This window comes from Schistocerca piceifrons, chromosome 2 (assembly GCF_021461385.2).
Source record: "Schistocerca piceifrons isolate TAMUIC-IGC-003096 chromosome 2, iqSchPice1.1, whole genome shotgun sequence".
NCBI classification, from domain to species: domain Eukaryota; kingdom Metazoa; phylum Arthropoda; class Insecta; order Orthoptera; family Acrididae; genus Schistocerca; species Schistocerca piceifrons.
The window spans coordinates 866119783-866136748 of record NC_060139.1 but is presented as its reverse complement, the minus strand read 5'-3'; positions in this window follow the sequence as shown (position 1 = coordinate 866136748).

Below are 16966 nucleotides of genomic sequence, written 5' to 3'. Positions count from 1 at the left end.
GTCTAAAGTACATGAGAAATTTCAAAAAAATCACTACAGGATGGTCCATTGATCGTGATCGGGCCAAATATCTCACGAAATAAGCATCAAACGAAAAAACTACAAAGAACGAAACTTGTCTAGTTTGTAGGGGGAAACCAGATGGCGCTTTGGTTGGCCCGCTAGATGGCGCTGCCGTAGGTCAAACGGATATCAACTTTTTTTTTAAAAATCGGAATCCCATTTTTTATTACATATTCGTGTAGTACGTAAAGAAATATGAATGTTTTAGTTGCACCACTTTTTTCGCTTTGTGATAGATGACGCTGTAATAGTCACAAACACATGGCTCACAATTTTAGACGAACAGTTGCTAACAGGTAGGTTTTTTAAATTAAAATACAGAACGTATCTACGTTTGAACATTTTATTTCTGTTGCTCCAATGTGATAAATGTACCTTTGTGAACTCATTTCTGAGAACACATGCTGTTACAGCGTGATTACCTGTAAATACCACATTAATGCAATAAATGCTCAAAATGATGTCCGTCAACCTCAATGCATTTGGCAATACGTGTAACGACATTCCTCTCAACAGCGAGTAGTTTGCCTTCCGTAACGTTCGCACATGCATTGACAATACGCTGACGCATGTCGTTAGGCGTTGTCGGTGGATCACGATAGCAAATATCCTTCAACTTTCCCCACAGAAAGAAATCTGGGGACGTCAGATCCGGTGCTTCGAAGACCAATCCACCTGTCACGAAATATGCTATTCAATACCGCTTCAACCGCACGCGAGCTATGTGCCGGACATCCATCATGTTGGAAGTACATCGCCACTCTGTCATGCAGTGAAACATCTTGTAGTAACATCGGTAGAACATTACGTAGGAAATCAGCATACATTGCACCATTAAGATTGCCATCGATAAAATGGGGGCCAATTATCCTTCCTCCCATAATGACGCACCATACATTAACCCGCCAAGGTCGCTGATGTTCCACTTGCCGCAGCCCTCGTGGAATTTCCGTTACCCAACAGTGCATATTATGCCGGTTTACGTTAACGCTGTTGGTGAACGACGCTTCGTCGCTATATAGAACGCGTGCAAAAAATCTGTCGTCGTCTCGTAATATCCCTTGTGCCCAGTGGCATAACTGTACACGACGTTCAAAGTCGTGGCCATGCAATTTCTGGTGCATAGAAATACGGTACGGGTGCAATCGATGTTGTTCTAGAATTCTCAACACCAACGTTTTTGAGATTACCGATTCTCGCGCAATTTGTCTGCTACTGATGTGCGGATTAGCTGCGACAGCAGTTAAAACACCTACTTGGGCATCATCATTTGTTGCAGGTCGTGGTTGACGTTTCACATGTCGCTGAACACTTCCTGTTTCCTTAAATAACATAACTATCCGGCGAACGGTCCGGACACTTGGGTGATGTCGTCCAGGATACCGAGCAGCATACATAGCACACGCCCGTTGGGCATTTTGATCACAACAGCCATACATCAACACGATATCGACCTTTTCCGCAATTGGTGAACGGTTGATTTTAACACGAGTAATATATCACGAAGCAAATACCGTCCGCACTGGCGGAACGTTACGTGATACCACATAGTTATACGTCTGAGACTATTACAGCGCCAACTATCACAAAGCGAAAAAAGTGGTCCAACTAAAACATTCATATTTCTTTACGTACTACACGAATATGTAATAAAAATGGGAGTTCCTGTATAAGAAAACGCAGTTGTCATCCGTTTGACCTATGACAGCGCCATCTAGCGGGCCAACCATAGCGCCATCTGGTTTCTCCCTTCAAGCTAGACGAGTTTCGTTCTTGGTAGTATTTTCGTTTGATGCTTATATTTGGCCCGGTCACTATCAATGGACCACCCTGTATAGATAAAAGGCCAATAAAAATTATACAGTACGCTATGTGAAAGACAAACACCCAAAGTCTTTCTTTTTTTACAGTGCTTATAAATGTTTTGAGTCTACCCTTCCTCACAATGCGCACGTCTAATCGATGGTGGAATTCTGCCCATATCCGGCTCACCATATCAGGAGTGATGGTAAGAACAGATGCTGTAATGCAGTGTCACAAGTCTTCGAGGTTTTATAGTTGAGGTGGAACATAACGCTATTCTTTGTGAAACCCCACAAGAAAAATATCACGAGGTGACAAGTTCAACGACCGTAGTAGCTACTCTAGTAGCGCCAGGTCAGCAGCGGCAACAAGACGTACCTATCGACGTGGCAACGTCTCATACGGGCTATGTAGTATAATTATTGTAGAAACATGGAGGGTCGCCATCTTGTTGAAAGACGAAATCCTTGCAATCAGTTTCAGGTTGCAGCATGAGCCACATTTGCAGTACGCCCAGATAGATGACACTTTTGATAGTTGTCTTAGCGAAGAAGAGGAGTCCTGGAATTTCTTGCTTCACGTCGATATTCTATTGTATACTTGTGGCATTTTGTGCAACTTTCCACAGAAAGCTCTTTGTGCATTCACTACCAACTGGCAACGGGTGAATGCTAGCACACAAAATGCTTTTCTCTGTCTGGTTCTCCACCATTCTCAGCCATTACGATCAAGCGCTACCGATGTCGGCGGTTTTCTGAACTGACTTGTCGGAACCACGTTAAAAAAAAAGTTAAGAGCTTCTCTTTCATACTCTTTATTATTTGTTAGGTCCTGTTTAGCCGTTTACCTACAACGATTTTTAAAGTGTTTGATGGACTTTATAATTACCCTAGTCCGATTTAAATTAGGTGTCATCTGACGTTTAAGATTCAAAGTTGCGATATTATCGCAAATACTGTGTGCAGGAAGCCGCCACAGCAGCAGAAACATGGAAAAGAAGGCCACAATACTCCGTCCCCTGTGGCTATAAAAATCACTTTAAAGTCTTCATCTCCTAATAAAATTATGTAAAAAAAATTTGATATTCACATATGAGTGTCCCTAAGCTTGTAGATATTCTGTTGCTAATTATAATTAACGTCGAACATATATTACTTTTTTAGAACATGTGCAATTTTTCTGTCTGGGAAACGCTTTCAAACGTATCTCGTCCGATTTTGAAAACTTCTGAACTCAATTAAATTATTATGTTTTCATTCATTCTCAAAGTACCTCAGTCAGCAAAGTATGTTCCCACATTTTGGTGTCGCGTTGCTACTGATATCTTTAAGCAAAACTTTGTCAATATTCTGTGACATGGCAGTAAAATATCGTGCAAAACAAGCAGATATACATGCAAATGTAATCTCAATAGACAGAAATTGTGCCATTTCAAACTGACATATTTTGTAAAACATCGAAATCAAATCAAGAAGAGGAATTTGAAGTGAGAGTGTGGTCCTTAAATAACACTGTGTGGACTTTAAATACGAACATAATATAGTTACAAAAAGAACTCTTTGAAAATGGCGACTGGAACTTAGTGTCCCAGTATTATATCTCTTAAAAATGTAACTATTTATTTAGAGGAAACACTATCCTAGTAAATTTGTTTGTCCTTTGATTTATCGTGATCTGTTACTGATTTTTAGTGAAGTTAGTTTTTACGTTTAGCTTTCAAACAAAAAAAAAATGCAAAAGAGATATAATAAGCAAAATAATGAATTTCGTAGGTTGCCAATTACGTATTGTATCTGGTTTTACCGACCGCTAGGCTCCCTACAAATTATTGTAAATGCAATAGCGTAGTATTACTCAGCTCTGAAATTATTACTATCACAGAAAATAGACAAATTTTAATAAAATTATTTCACTGGATTCCTTCAATTAATCTCACTGAATATTTTTACATAATTTCTTCCAGCCCGCTATCAGACATTGTGCTGTGAAAAAATATTTTTAAATGTACCGCGTAATGGCGGCTAATTGTTAACAGTCAGAGATCACTGTTACTCGCTCCGCAGCAGCTGGAAACATGCTAAATAATTTTCACTAAATATTCTTTTCATAAGATAAATGGGGCGTAGGTTCTTGAAATAACACACGGAGATCACTTTACACTAATATATTCTTACTAGGACACAGTTTACACCATTAAATATTTGCAGTTACATTACGACAGAAACAAATGCCAGCGCAGCACAATAGCTTGCGTACCTTATTCCAGCTAACACCAGAACGAACAGAACGAAACAGACTAGACAGATGAATGAGCGTTGCATTGTATTTTATACTCTTACAAAGATAATAATACTTCTTTTAATTACTTACCCATTATAATCTCATACACTAAAAATAATGTCTTTGCTGCATCTATCGATCTATATTGTATATTTTTACAGTTAGTGTTGTTACCTTTCGCAGATTAATCGATGTTTGCAGCTCATTTTGAGTCACATACAGTCATTCTTATTTATGTTTCACCTCGATAAGGGTGAATATTGCAAAAGGGACACTACATCAGCCAAAAAGAATGCAAAATGATAAAAACGGATGTGTGGTTCTAAAATACCTGAGTTGCTATAAGAAGTAAACGAAAGTGGTGAATGGAACAAATCATCCAAAACACTTCGAAAATCGAAAGAAACCTATGATGTGAAAATATAAACTTATCACTCCACTAACCGTACCCGTAAGACATATATGTATAAAGTAGGCGTGCTATAGGATCAGTGCAGGTTCTCCAAGAAGAAAGTCACCTGAACCACAACCACTAAACCAAAAAATCTTATTTCTATCGCATAGCCATGGAAGGTATGTTACAGGACTGTTTTTCGGGGAACAGCCACGAACCAGAAACAAATTCATAATGTAAATCCCATTTGTTACTATTCTTTTGCTATTAATTCGAATCTGTATGCCTTGTAGAAGTGAGGAAGCGTTGAAAGCATTATGAATGATAAGGCACACAGATCGACCGAGGCAGTACAGTTGACCACCCCTTTGTCAGTTCAAGGAAGGACCGTTGAGGGAGAGCCGAGGGTCAATAGCCTACTGCCCATCAGCCATCCTAGAACTCTCAGACACCTTGCGTACAAACCCAAATAACATCTCCGATGGAGCAAACTCCTGGAGGAAACATTTTAGGACCTGGGAATGGAGTGAGAAGTCACACTCTTTAACGGAAGGCACTGTTATGCTCAAAATGTAGAAAGCTCGCTGTTTCTCCAGAAAGTATTGAAAGCTACAGACAAAGATCTCGAATACATTTGGGGACTCACGGCCCTGGGCCTTTGAAAACGTGAGACATCATTGAAAGTTTTGACTCAGCAAAAAACAAATGTTTACACAATGTAAAAACTGCCAGCATCTGCTAATGTAAATAAATTGTTGGTTAGTAAGAGACATTGTATGATGACCGTGAAAAGGACATCATTGGTCGCAGAGAGAGAGAGAGAGAGAGAGAGAGAGAGAGGTGACTTTTTTCTGTGGAGGATGGTGCAAAGTAAGTTATTGGTAAACCAATTAGAAGAAAGGGACTATCGTTTTATAAGCAATACTTTTGTCTGTTGGCACTTGCAAGATCCTGAGCCGAGCTAATCAAAATTCGTAAGAGATGCAAAATACGACAATGTCGTACCGCCTGAGCTATTGTATTAAAACATTTTCTGACTTGTCTGCACGTAACCGCTGGCGAGGGTTGGTTCTGCCAGTGATTGATTCTACAACCACTTCAGCCTCCACCAGCAACATTATGTTAAGGTCAAGCTGCAGCCACCAGATGATGTTTAGGGACATTAAAATCATTTTATAGTGATCCAGTTACTTTAAACTTCACGCTGAAGACTTGTATTGTATCGCCAATGTACAGTGAGGTATCCCCTTCTGTAATAGTTTCTATTTTCAGTTAACATCATGACAGTCACTGGACACTTCGTGATTACAGTTAGTTCACCTGCACGATTATCAGTGTCTTTCCCCTGGACACTCTATGACAGATATGCCATTGTCCTATCATATTAATTTTGCCACAGGCTGCCATTTGGTTTATCGGTGGTTTTGTTTGAATAATACTAATGTTGCCACAGGTCGCCATTTGTATACTAATCGTTTTATAGCAATAAATCAAAATAAATGTAATTCGTGTCCCATTTAGTAGTCATAAGTTCCCAAGTCATTTTATTTTGCTTGCATCTTTTGCGATGTCTGTCAGGATGCCAATTCACTAACCTCGTGCTTCAACTTACAGATTTTAGGACATCCCCCAGCAGGCACTGTGCCAAAATCCTTAACATTATGACATGGGCGAAGATAACCTCGTCGTTGAGAGCCCACACACACACACACACACACACACACACACACACACACACACACACACACGTTATCACAGCAGATGCTTGTAAGTACATTTCAGTTATCGAATCAAATACAATGAAAAACTATATGATACACAACCTTCAGAACAAATACAAACATCTGGGAAAAAGTGAAAGTAAATTGTTATATTAGCGGTGTGAAATAACTTAAACGTAAATGTAACGCTACTTCAGAAACAATACACATCCTACTAATATCCTGCACTGTGCCATATGATAGATCAGAAAAAAACGAAAGGATTTGTGACATAAACACACGGACGATGCATAATGCATCTTTCTATAAATGTTTCACAAATCTTTACATGAATTTGTTCCTGAAACAAAGAAACTTTACTATCCAAAACGTGAATATTGTAGCGGCACCACAGTTTAAGATAGGAAAGTTAGATTCGGTGCAACGTTTCTGATTGTGAGTGCAGTAGTTACAGCCAGGTGCAGGCCTGTTGACAGTAAGTTACGCTGATCAGCGGCTGCGAAGTAGAATGGAGGCCACGGGGCCATCAAACCAGTGACGAGAGTAAACACATCGGTTTCCATGGCTCAAGTTACAGGCAGATGAGACCCACTGGCGCAACGTAGGTGTTGTGAGTACGTGACTCGGAGTGGCGCATTAGCAAAACACAGGCCCACAGCCGCTTATAAATAGGTGCCGGTTTTCTAACAAGGCATTCAAGTGTGACATCTCTCCTGGACGGTGGGGCGTGTCACACCAACAAAAAAATGGTTCAAATGGCTCTGAGCACTATGGGACTCAACTGCTGAGGTCATTAGTCCCCTAGAACTTAGAACTAGTTAAACCTAACTAACCTAAGGACATCACAAACATCCATGCCCGAGGCAGGATTCGAACCTGCGACCGTAGCGGTCTTACGGTTCCAGACTGCAGCGCCTTTAACCGCACGGTCACTTCGGCCGGCTCACACCAACAGTTACACATAGCAGCAGATGGGGGGGCCAGTGTTCCAGTCCACAGCGGGTCACTGGTTTGACCCTCAGAGGCCGATGCAGGGTCCGTAGCCAGCCAGCGACGGGCCACTCCATGGCTCGCTACTGCAGACAGTCGTCTTGGCTCCCAACATGCACCGGAGACATCCAGGGCGAGGGCCTCAGATTCGGACGCCGGATCATGGGCGCTTATTGTCGCCCGCGATCTGAACCACGATGGTGAAGAAGCATGCAGGGAGTTACCTGCAGCTCCCGGCTAGTGGCGCTGAGGCGGCAGTGGCGAAGACCACTGAGTCGACTGTCAGTGCATCCTGACGTTGAGGCCGTATGAGGCTGACACACAGCAGTGCGTGCACGGGTTGCTGAGGCAGCCATTCCACATCAAGCCGTTTCACAGTCAGCGAAGTGGTGTCCTCAGCACTGCAGGACCTAGAGACGCAGACCGAGGGGAACGCGGCACTGTAATTGGAAACAATAAATCACTTGGAAAGCTCAGATGAGTCTTAATATGGTGACTTCTACCTCTTCCCGCTACATTTGGCGTTGCTGTTACATTCGATGTCAGAAGTTTCCACTACAATATGGTGTGGAAAGGAAAAACTGAGCTCTATAAGAACATGTTGCAAATACTAAAACTCACAAAACAGCCTGTCATAGACATAATACAAATTGCATCATCTGTGTCCTACAATGACGTGTAAAAAACTACTTATCGAAATAAGTGCTAATGTGTTACATTCTACTGGACAATCACACCAAGAAATGGGATCTGGGCTACTTCCTTATGAAAGGGCTGCGACACATAATAGAAATTTCAGCGATACAGAATCCGACATATTCTCTTCTTACTTTTTATGCCTTTGCTGACTTGTATGGATGTCCTTCTGGGCATATATTACCGTAACAGGATGATGAACAGTTAAATGTACTGGTGGATGTCTGTCCGTTGAAATCTATTTATGTATTGCTATTCAAGTGTATATGTAATTTTTCGTTTATGTACAGTTTGTGTAGGGAGTTAACTGATTCAGAGACTGTAATGCAGCTCGCCAGTGCCTGGATGGGTGAAGGTAACTGCCTGAAAACGACGATGTGAACCGACTTGCAACTACCTGGGGTAGAGTCTAAATAGTGCTCATGCTCTTGCCACTCATTCTAGCCACCTCATCTAGATAACTATTTTGCCACTGTGAAGTGGCACTAAATATGACTATTTTTTTCTATGTTGTCCAGATAATGGTCCAAAAGTCAAAGTGCACAGCACTGGTTAGCTATTAAATTAGTGGAATTATGGCCTTTATACCATTTTGCTATCAGTGGGTCACATCGACTAACATACACAGCAAAAAAAAAAAAAAAAAAAAAAAAAAAAAACGCACGACGATACTCTAAGCCCCATTTTGTCCCCCTTTATGGCAACTCACCCTACGTTTACATTTCAGTAACATAATTCCCACTCACCCACGGGGAGAGTTTCTACTGATTGTCCTCGTGCTTTCCAAACCCTGACTTCCCAGAAAGGTCGTGAGATCTCTCCCCAATTGAAAACGTTTGGGCAGGGATCTACAACCATCTCAGGATTTTGACAGTTAACGCTCAAAAAATTCAAATGACTCTAAGCACCATGGGACTTAACATCTGAGGTCGTCAGTCCCCTAGACTTAGACTACTTAAATCTAACAAACCTAAGGACACCACACACATCCATACCCGAGGCAGGATTCGAACCTGTGGCCGTAGCAGCAGCGCAGTACCGGACTGAAGCGCCTAGAACCGTTCGGCCATAGCGGCCGGCAGTTAACGCTCCAATTGGACAGAATTTAGCACGATAACCCTAGGGAGGACATCCAACAACTCTGACAGTCAATGCCAAAGCAGACTAACTGCTTGCATAAGGGCCAAAGGTAGTTAAACACAATACTGACTTGCTCAGTTTCTGCAGCTCTTTCTCTTTAATAAATGATTCAAATTTTCTGAAATTGCAATCACTCGTTTGTCTGTAAATGTACATCATATCTACCGATTTCCGTTCCATTCCGATAATTCATTCGTGTGGTGTGTCGGTTTCGTTTTTCTTTTTTTTTCATAGAGTGTAAAAACTCTTCTCAGGGGGTAAAAAATAAAGTGTTCCAGTATGACATATGCCACGGACAAGAGCTGCTGAGTCGAGGCTGAGAACCTATGGTGAAACAGTCACTATCTGAGCAAAAGTACCTGGACACCTGTTAGTGGTCATTAATCATTAATATGGGTTGTGTCCACCCATCGCCTTTACGACGTCTTGAACTGTGCAGTGGACAATTTCAGTGAGGTGTCTGAATGTGTGTGAAGGAATGGCAGCCCATTACACCTGAGCCCAAAACAGACTAGGTAGTGAAGTTGGACGCCGGGGTCTGGAGCGAAGTCCAAGTTCAAAGTCACCCCACAGATGTTCCATTTGGTTCCGGTCGGGACTCTGTGCAGGTCAGTCTATTTTAGGTATGCTACTGCCCAGAATGCATTGCCACACAGATGCTGTTTTATGAAAGATTGGATTGTTATGTTGGTAGAACCAGTCACCCTCTCAGAACTCTTCTTCTACTGTATGTAGTACGCAATGGTGTAAAATGTGTTATATTAAACACAATAAGGGAAACACACCCTAAGCACGAAAAACACCCTCATCACGTAGCAACACCTCCTCCATACTTCACTGTTTGCACTAGTTGTTACGGTAATCAACTTTCTCCAAGCAATTGCCATCTGAACTCAAACCCTTCTGTCGGGCTAGCACAGGATACAGCATGACTTGTTACTCCAAATCAGTCTTTTCCAGTTATCCACTGCCCAATGACGTCGCATTTTCTCCATGTGAAGTGTCGCTTAGCACTGATTACAGAAATCATTGGCTTCTGATAAGCTGCTCGACCATTGTACACCCATCCTTTTTGCTCCTTACACAGACTCATTGTGCTGGCTTGACTGCCGGTAGTACTATGGAAATCACGACTGATTCCTTCCGCCGATTTTATGCGACTTTTTACACCCACCCTTCTCAATGCTCGAGCGCTAGCCAGTCCGTCACTTAATGAGGCGTGCCAGGTCATCGTTCAGCTGTGTTTTTTCCCTCCCATTTCCATTTCGCACTGACATCACCAACAGTCGACTTAGGCAGCTTGAGAAGAGGTGAAATGCCCCTGATTGGTTTGTTGCTTAAGTGACACCCAATGACTAGTCCACATTCGAAGTCACTGATCTCTCCTGACAGACCCATTTTGCTGTTACTACTCCTCTGTTAACTGCGTAATACTCCCCATCTCCTATTATACTGGCGGATTCGCCTCTCGTGACACCTAGTGGTCATTACACAGGGGTGTCTGGATACTTTCGATCAGGTAGTGTATATTAAGAAAATGGTAATCCTTACAAATATTTTCTTGTTGGTAGACACAGGGTTCAGAGACTGAGCGCAATACTTGTACTGATGAGGTAACGTCTTCCAGAAATGTCAGCGGCACCCATCTAAATTGATGTCACATGGATTTCTAGTTTGAAACATGGAGTATTTGAGAACTTGTGACTGCCGTTAGTATAATGAAAAAAACCACCGTCTGCGTCATCCGTTACTATTTAGTTAGATAACCTGTTTCGACCCAATGGATACGTCATTTTCAGACATAAGAACCTAGTGAAAGGTAGGAAAGCGTGAGTGGGAGGGGTGAATGGTAATAGTAATGTGTCACTGGAAGACGTAAAAGGAATAGTATGACATTGTTGGCTGGAAAATACGAGGACTGTCTTCAGCCACATAATGGGAAAGGGTTCTGTTCCTCCACGCACAATGGCCTCTTTCCTCGCTGTATGTGAGGGTTGAGGGAACGGCCTTGCCACAGTGGAAACACCAGTTCCCGTCTGATCACCGAAGTTAAGTGCTGTCGGACTGGGGCGGCTCTTGGATGGGTGGCCGTCCGGGCCGCCATGCGCTGTTGCCATTTTTCGGGGTGCACTCAGCCTCGTGGTGCCAATTGAGGAGCTACTCGACCGAATGGTAGAGGCTCCGGTCAAAGAAAACCATCACAACGACTGGGAGAGCAGTGTGCTGACCACACGCCCCTCCTATCCGCATCCTCATCTGAGGATGACATGGCTCTCGGATGGTCCCGATGGGCCACTTGAGACCTGAAGACGGAGTGCTTTTTTTAAATGTGAGGATTGTCTCTTAATTCTATATGTTGGGTGTAGGTGACTGTAACATAGTCTACCAGGTGGAATCCAAAATTTTCGGGACTGATGCTGCCATCTGGAAAGCAGGAGTAGTAGGTCTTTGCACCGCTAGGTGGCGAGAGCTGCATATCTAATGAGTCAGTGTGCGGAGTGGCATTCAGCTGGGAGGACGTGTTGCGTGTCCACAGTGATTTCCGTAATTCTCTGTGTTTGGTGTGTGGATTTTACGATGCATCCGCGAACAGAACAGCGCTTGTGTATTAAATTCTGTTCACATCTCGGGAAAAGAGCTACGGAGACGTACAGTTATGACCCAGATACAAAGCAACAATCATCCCAGTGGAAGAGCCCGGGCTCTCCAAGACCCAAAAAAGCGAGACAGGTGAAGAGCAAAGTTAAGAGCATGATCATCGTTTTCTCTGATACCAAGGGAATTGTGCACAAAGAATTCGTCCCACCCAGCCAAACAGTGAATCCTGTATGCTACTGTGACGTTTTAAGACGGTCCCGTGAAAACGTGCGGCGACGACGGCCCGAACTTTAGCGTCAAGGGAACTGGCTGCTTCATCACGACAACGCACCCTGTCACCTGGACCTTTTTGGCAAAAAACAACATGGCAGTTGTATCCCACCCACCGTACTCGCCAGATTTGGCACCTTGCGACTTCGTGCTATTCCCAAAACTGAAAATCAAGTTGAAAGGCCGTCGGTTCGACACTCTAGAGAGGATTCAAGAAGCGTCGCTGGCGGTAATAAACACCCTCAAAGAACAGAACTTCCAGAAAACCTTTGACCACTGGCTGAAGCGCTGGAACCAGTGTACATGTGCGGATGGGAACTACTTCAAGGGTGATGGTGACCATTAGTCCAAAGGTAAGGTTTTCAACAGATGGCAACACCAGTCCCGAAAATTTTGGATGGCACCTTTTATTGTTATATAGTGGAGAAGAAGATGGAACTCAGTGCTTGCACAAAGCGTACTCCTCTCGAATAACAACAACGTGGTCATCCAGCTGAGAGACAGCCGTAAGTGTCACAAACCCTTATTCCACGAGGCACTGCGGAGAGATCAAGAATGTAATCCAGACGTTGGCGCACAATCTCTTGATCAGGAACTTCACGCCATCAACTCTCCTCCTCTTGCCGGTTAATACTTGCCGTGAAAATATCTTCCATTACCTACATTCAGACTGGTGGTCCTAGTCGAGAAAAGAGATGAAAATAATGGTACTAAGAAACATGGAAAGACTGCAGAAAAAAATACATTGCACAAACAAGTAGAATATTTAAAACTCGCTTTAATGAACAAACTTTCACTTCAAGCGAAAGTGCGTTAGACACACATTCCTTAAATGTTTGTACACAACCACAGGATCTCCGACAAATATTTATATTTTACATAGAATCAACAGGGGGAGGCATCTGGATGTGCTTGAGAAATTAGAAACATTTATCGTCAGAAGGGAAGAAGCAGGCAAGATTCTGAATAAACGAAATTTTCCTAGAACGCTTATTTCACCATTCACGATGCTTTCCAGTCCGCGACCATAAAACCAATGTTTGTCCTGTAAGTAGACCACAGATGGAGCAGCCTGCGCGACCAGGCTGAAGCACAAGTAATCACTAGTGGCGGCCGGTGGCATATGAATTTGGCTGTTGCACCAACGTTTCAATGTTGCGTTTTTGCGTGACTCTCTTTCAAGGGTGAAAATTACTGTACATATCTCGGCGCCTAGCATCCGGACATTCGCTGTGATATAGACACCCCTAGAATACATGCTATGTTAAGGTTGCAAAATATAGGTTTTTTTTTTTATTTTTTATTTATTTTTTTTTTTTTTTTTGTGATCCAATATAGGATCCTGTGAAGAGGTGAAAAGTTAGAGATAATCTATGACAATAAAACATTTGTGGCAAAGCGCATCCTACGATTTTTTGATTTTCTGGTAAACCTATTATCGATACACAATGATCTACATTGCTATTAGATGTGAAATACATTCGTCATTTAAAAGACTGTAAATAAGAGACAAATCATGCTTTGTAAGCACATTTATTCTTACCTCGCTTGTATTGAAAATTTACTCTTTTGTTTTTGTGTTGGTGCAGACTTGTCAATCACCCGGCGATTAAAGCCTGCGATCTCCATCACGAGATCTCTTCAATGGAAATCATCACCGATACCGATAATCTTTCCTGACTCAGAATTACGTAAGAGCGATTTTATTTTTTTCAACGTTGAAAAGCACATTTCTGCTTCGAACGGACGTCATGGGAATGCTTTCTCAAACTGTCGATTACCAACATTAATTCTTTGCGCAGTATTTAAAACTCGTAACGGTCGTAGGCCGACCAGTCTCTTTACAGCAAGATTCTCCTCGTCAAAAAGGTGGGAAAGGTCTATATCTTACACATTATTTACGCTATTCACTCTGAGACGCACTCGACAACCTAGAACTAAGGGACGAGCTAGTTCTCACTACCCAAAACGCAGCAGATACAGCAATGCACATAACACTGCAGTATTTATTTTTATTTATTTATTTATTTAATCCATCTTTCAGCACTAACATGCAATCGATGTCGTCAGAAGAGTTACAGCTATTTGTACATTATGTTTTACATACCAAAATATTACATAGTAAAAATATAGCAATGTTGTAAACTATTAGCTTACAACAGCCTCTACACCTAGATCCATACATAACAGTAAGCCATAATTTATCAGCATTAACATGCAATCAATGTTGTCAGAAGTATTATAGCTATTTGTACATTATGCTTCATATAACAAAAATATTACATGAAAAAAAAGACAGTGTTGTACCCTATTAGCTTATAGCTAGCTGCCTCTACATCCATAACTATACACAACAGTAAGCCTTAGTTTATCAATAAATTAGATCATCTTTACAACTATTCTGAAATTCTTGTACACTGTAGAAAGTGTTTTTCTTCACCCACACTTTGGTTTTAGTTTTGAAAATATCCATTGAAACCAATTGAGCCTGTACGGGTAAAGTGTTGAATAATTTTACGCCTATGTATTCATAGCTAGATTGGGTTTTCTTAAGCCTGGTTGTGGGTATATCAATCATATTTGTTTGTCGAGTATTGTGTTAATGAACTGATTTCCTTATAGTGTAGTGGTTTAAGTTTTCTTTTATGCTTAATAGGCAACAATATATGTAAAGAGATGGGACTGTGAGAATTTTTAAGTCTCTAAAACAAGGTCTACATGAGGTCTTGTTGTCAGTGATTCCGTAAAAATGTCTAATTGCTTTCTTCTGCCAAGTGAAAATTTTTTTGGCTCCTGGAGAGTTACCCCATAAAAGAATGCCATATTGTAGATGGCAATGAAAGAAGGCATAGTATGACTGAAGCAATAAATCTTGTGTAACACATGTGTGTAGTTTGGCTAGTGAGTAGATAACTCGTGATAGCTTTCGACATACATAATCTGTATGTGTGTCCCAAGTTAATTTTGAGTCAATGTGTATTCCTAGTAGTTTAACAGATGATAACTCCATGTTACTGTTTGATAAACTGAAGATTATCTTGACAGTCTTTTCATGGTTCATAGATAAGTCATTAGCGTTAAACCAGATATTAGATATTTTGAGACACTCTTCACTTTCCTCCTTCAATATGTTTATATCCTTCCCAGAATTAGCTAATGTTGTGTCATCAGCATAGAGGATAGATTTACAGGGTAAGTTATTCGGAAAGTCATTTACAAACAATATAAATAGTAGAGGGCCAAGCACTGAGCCCTGAGGAACACCTCGTTTTTACTTAAAGCCTGTGACTGTTGGTCATTATGCTTTACTATTTGTTTTCTATTGCTGAGGTATGATTCAATTAGTGAGAGTTCCAAGTGTTTGATTCCATAGCAACACAGTTTATCTAATAATAATTCGTGGTTAACTGCCGGCCGCGGTGGCCGTGCGGTTCTGGCGCTGCAGTCCGAACCACGGGACTGCTACGGTCGCAGGTTCGAATCCTACCTTGGGCATGGGTGTGTGTGATGTCCTTAGATTAGTAAGGTTTAAGTAGTTCTAAGTTCTAGGGGACTTATGACCTAAGATGTTGAGTCCCATAGCGCTCAGAGCCATTTGAACCATTTTTTTTTGTGGTTAACTGAGTCGAAAGCCTTACTCAAGTCAATTAGAATGGCTTCAGCAGATAATTCTGACTCAAATGCGCTTAGTACGAAAGAGATAAGGTTTTCAACTGCTTTGACTGTTGATAAGTTTTACCTGAATCCATATTGAGAATCATTTAATATATTATTGTGTGATAGGTGTATGCATATTTGCTGCAGTATGCAATGTTCTATTTTTTTGAGAGAATAGGCACAAGTGAAATTGGTCTATAATTATTGATACAGGACTTGTCACCCTTTTTGTATAATGGTATGACAACTGTTTTTTTGAGACATTCTGGAAAGTGTCCACTCGAGAGCATCCAGTTTATCAGTATGCAAAGAGAATATGTTATGAGATCTGCAACTTTTTTAATTACATAGTTTGACAGGCCATACACATCTTCAGATCTAGAGTATCCTAATTTAGAGGTTGCTTTAATTATATCAGTTACTTGTACTTCTCTCCATTTACAAGCTGACACTATGTTTGTAATATTTTGTTGAAAATTTTTGCAAGATGTGGGGTGAGAAATAGGTGTATGTGTTGAATTGGAATTCTGGTTGCTGTGGGTTGGAAGGCTAAGATTGGCAGAGTTGACAAAAAAGTGATTGAAATCATCAGCAGTGACGTTAGCAGCATTTTTGTTGTCTTTGTAGTTTATATCCATACCTAGCTCTGCTTTTATTACTTTCCATGCAGCCTTACATTTATTGTGTGATTTTTTAATGAAATCACCATTTGCCTTACACTTGGCTATTTTAATTTCAGATCTATATTTTCTTTTCAGGTTTTTGTAAGTTTCTTTATCTACTGCTCCCTTTTTGACCTTATCGTGACAAGTAATTACCAATAGTCTCAGTTTTTGTAATTGGGGTGAAAACCACTTGTGTAAAGTTGAGTGGCTAGGTTTCCTAACTTTTTTGTTTTTTTTGTTTTTTAACCAGTGGACAGCATGTGTGGAACATTTCAGAAATGATTTTGAGGAATGTGCTGAAGGCTTCATCAACATTTCTGGAGGAATGTATAACAGTATTCCAATCTATAGACTAAAGTTCTTCTCTATACTTGCTAATATTTGTATCTGTAGATAGTCTGACACACTGAGTTTGTTCCTCGTCTTCTTTTGGTTTTTTAGTAATTAGTTTCACCCATATACCCCCACGGTTTGACAGGTAATCGACATTAAATAAGCCTAGCTCAAAATCACATTTGTATACATTTGTTATTAGATTGTCAAGACAGGAGGAGAGCCTTGTTGGACTTTCATTAGCACAAAAGAGATTATAGGATCTTAACATGTTTACTAAATTAACATTTCTGGCTGTCATTTTCCTAATGTCAATGTTTAGATCCCCAAAGATTAAAATTTTGTATTTAGTATAT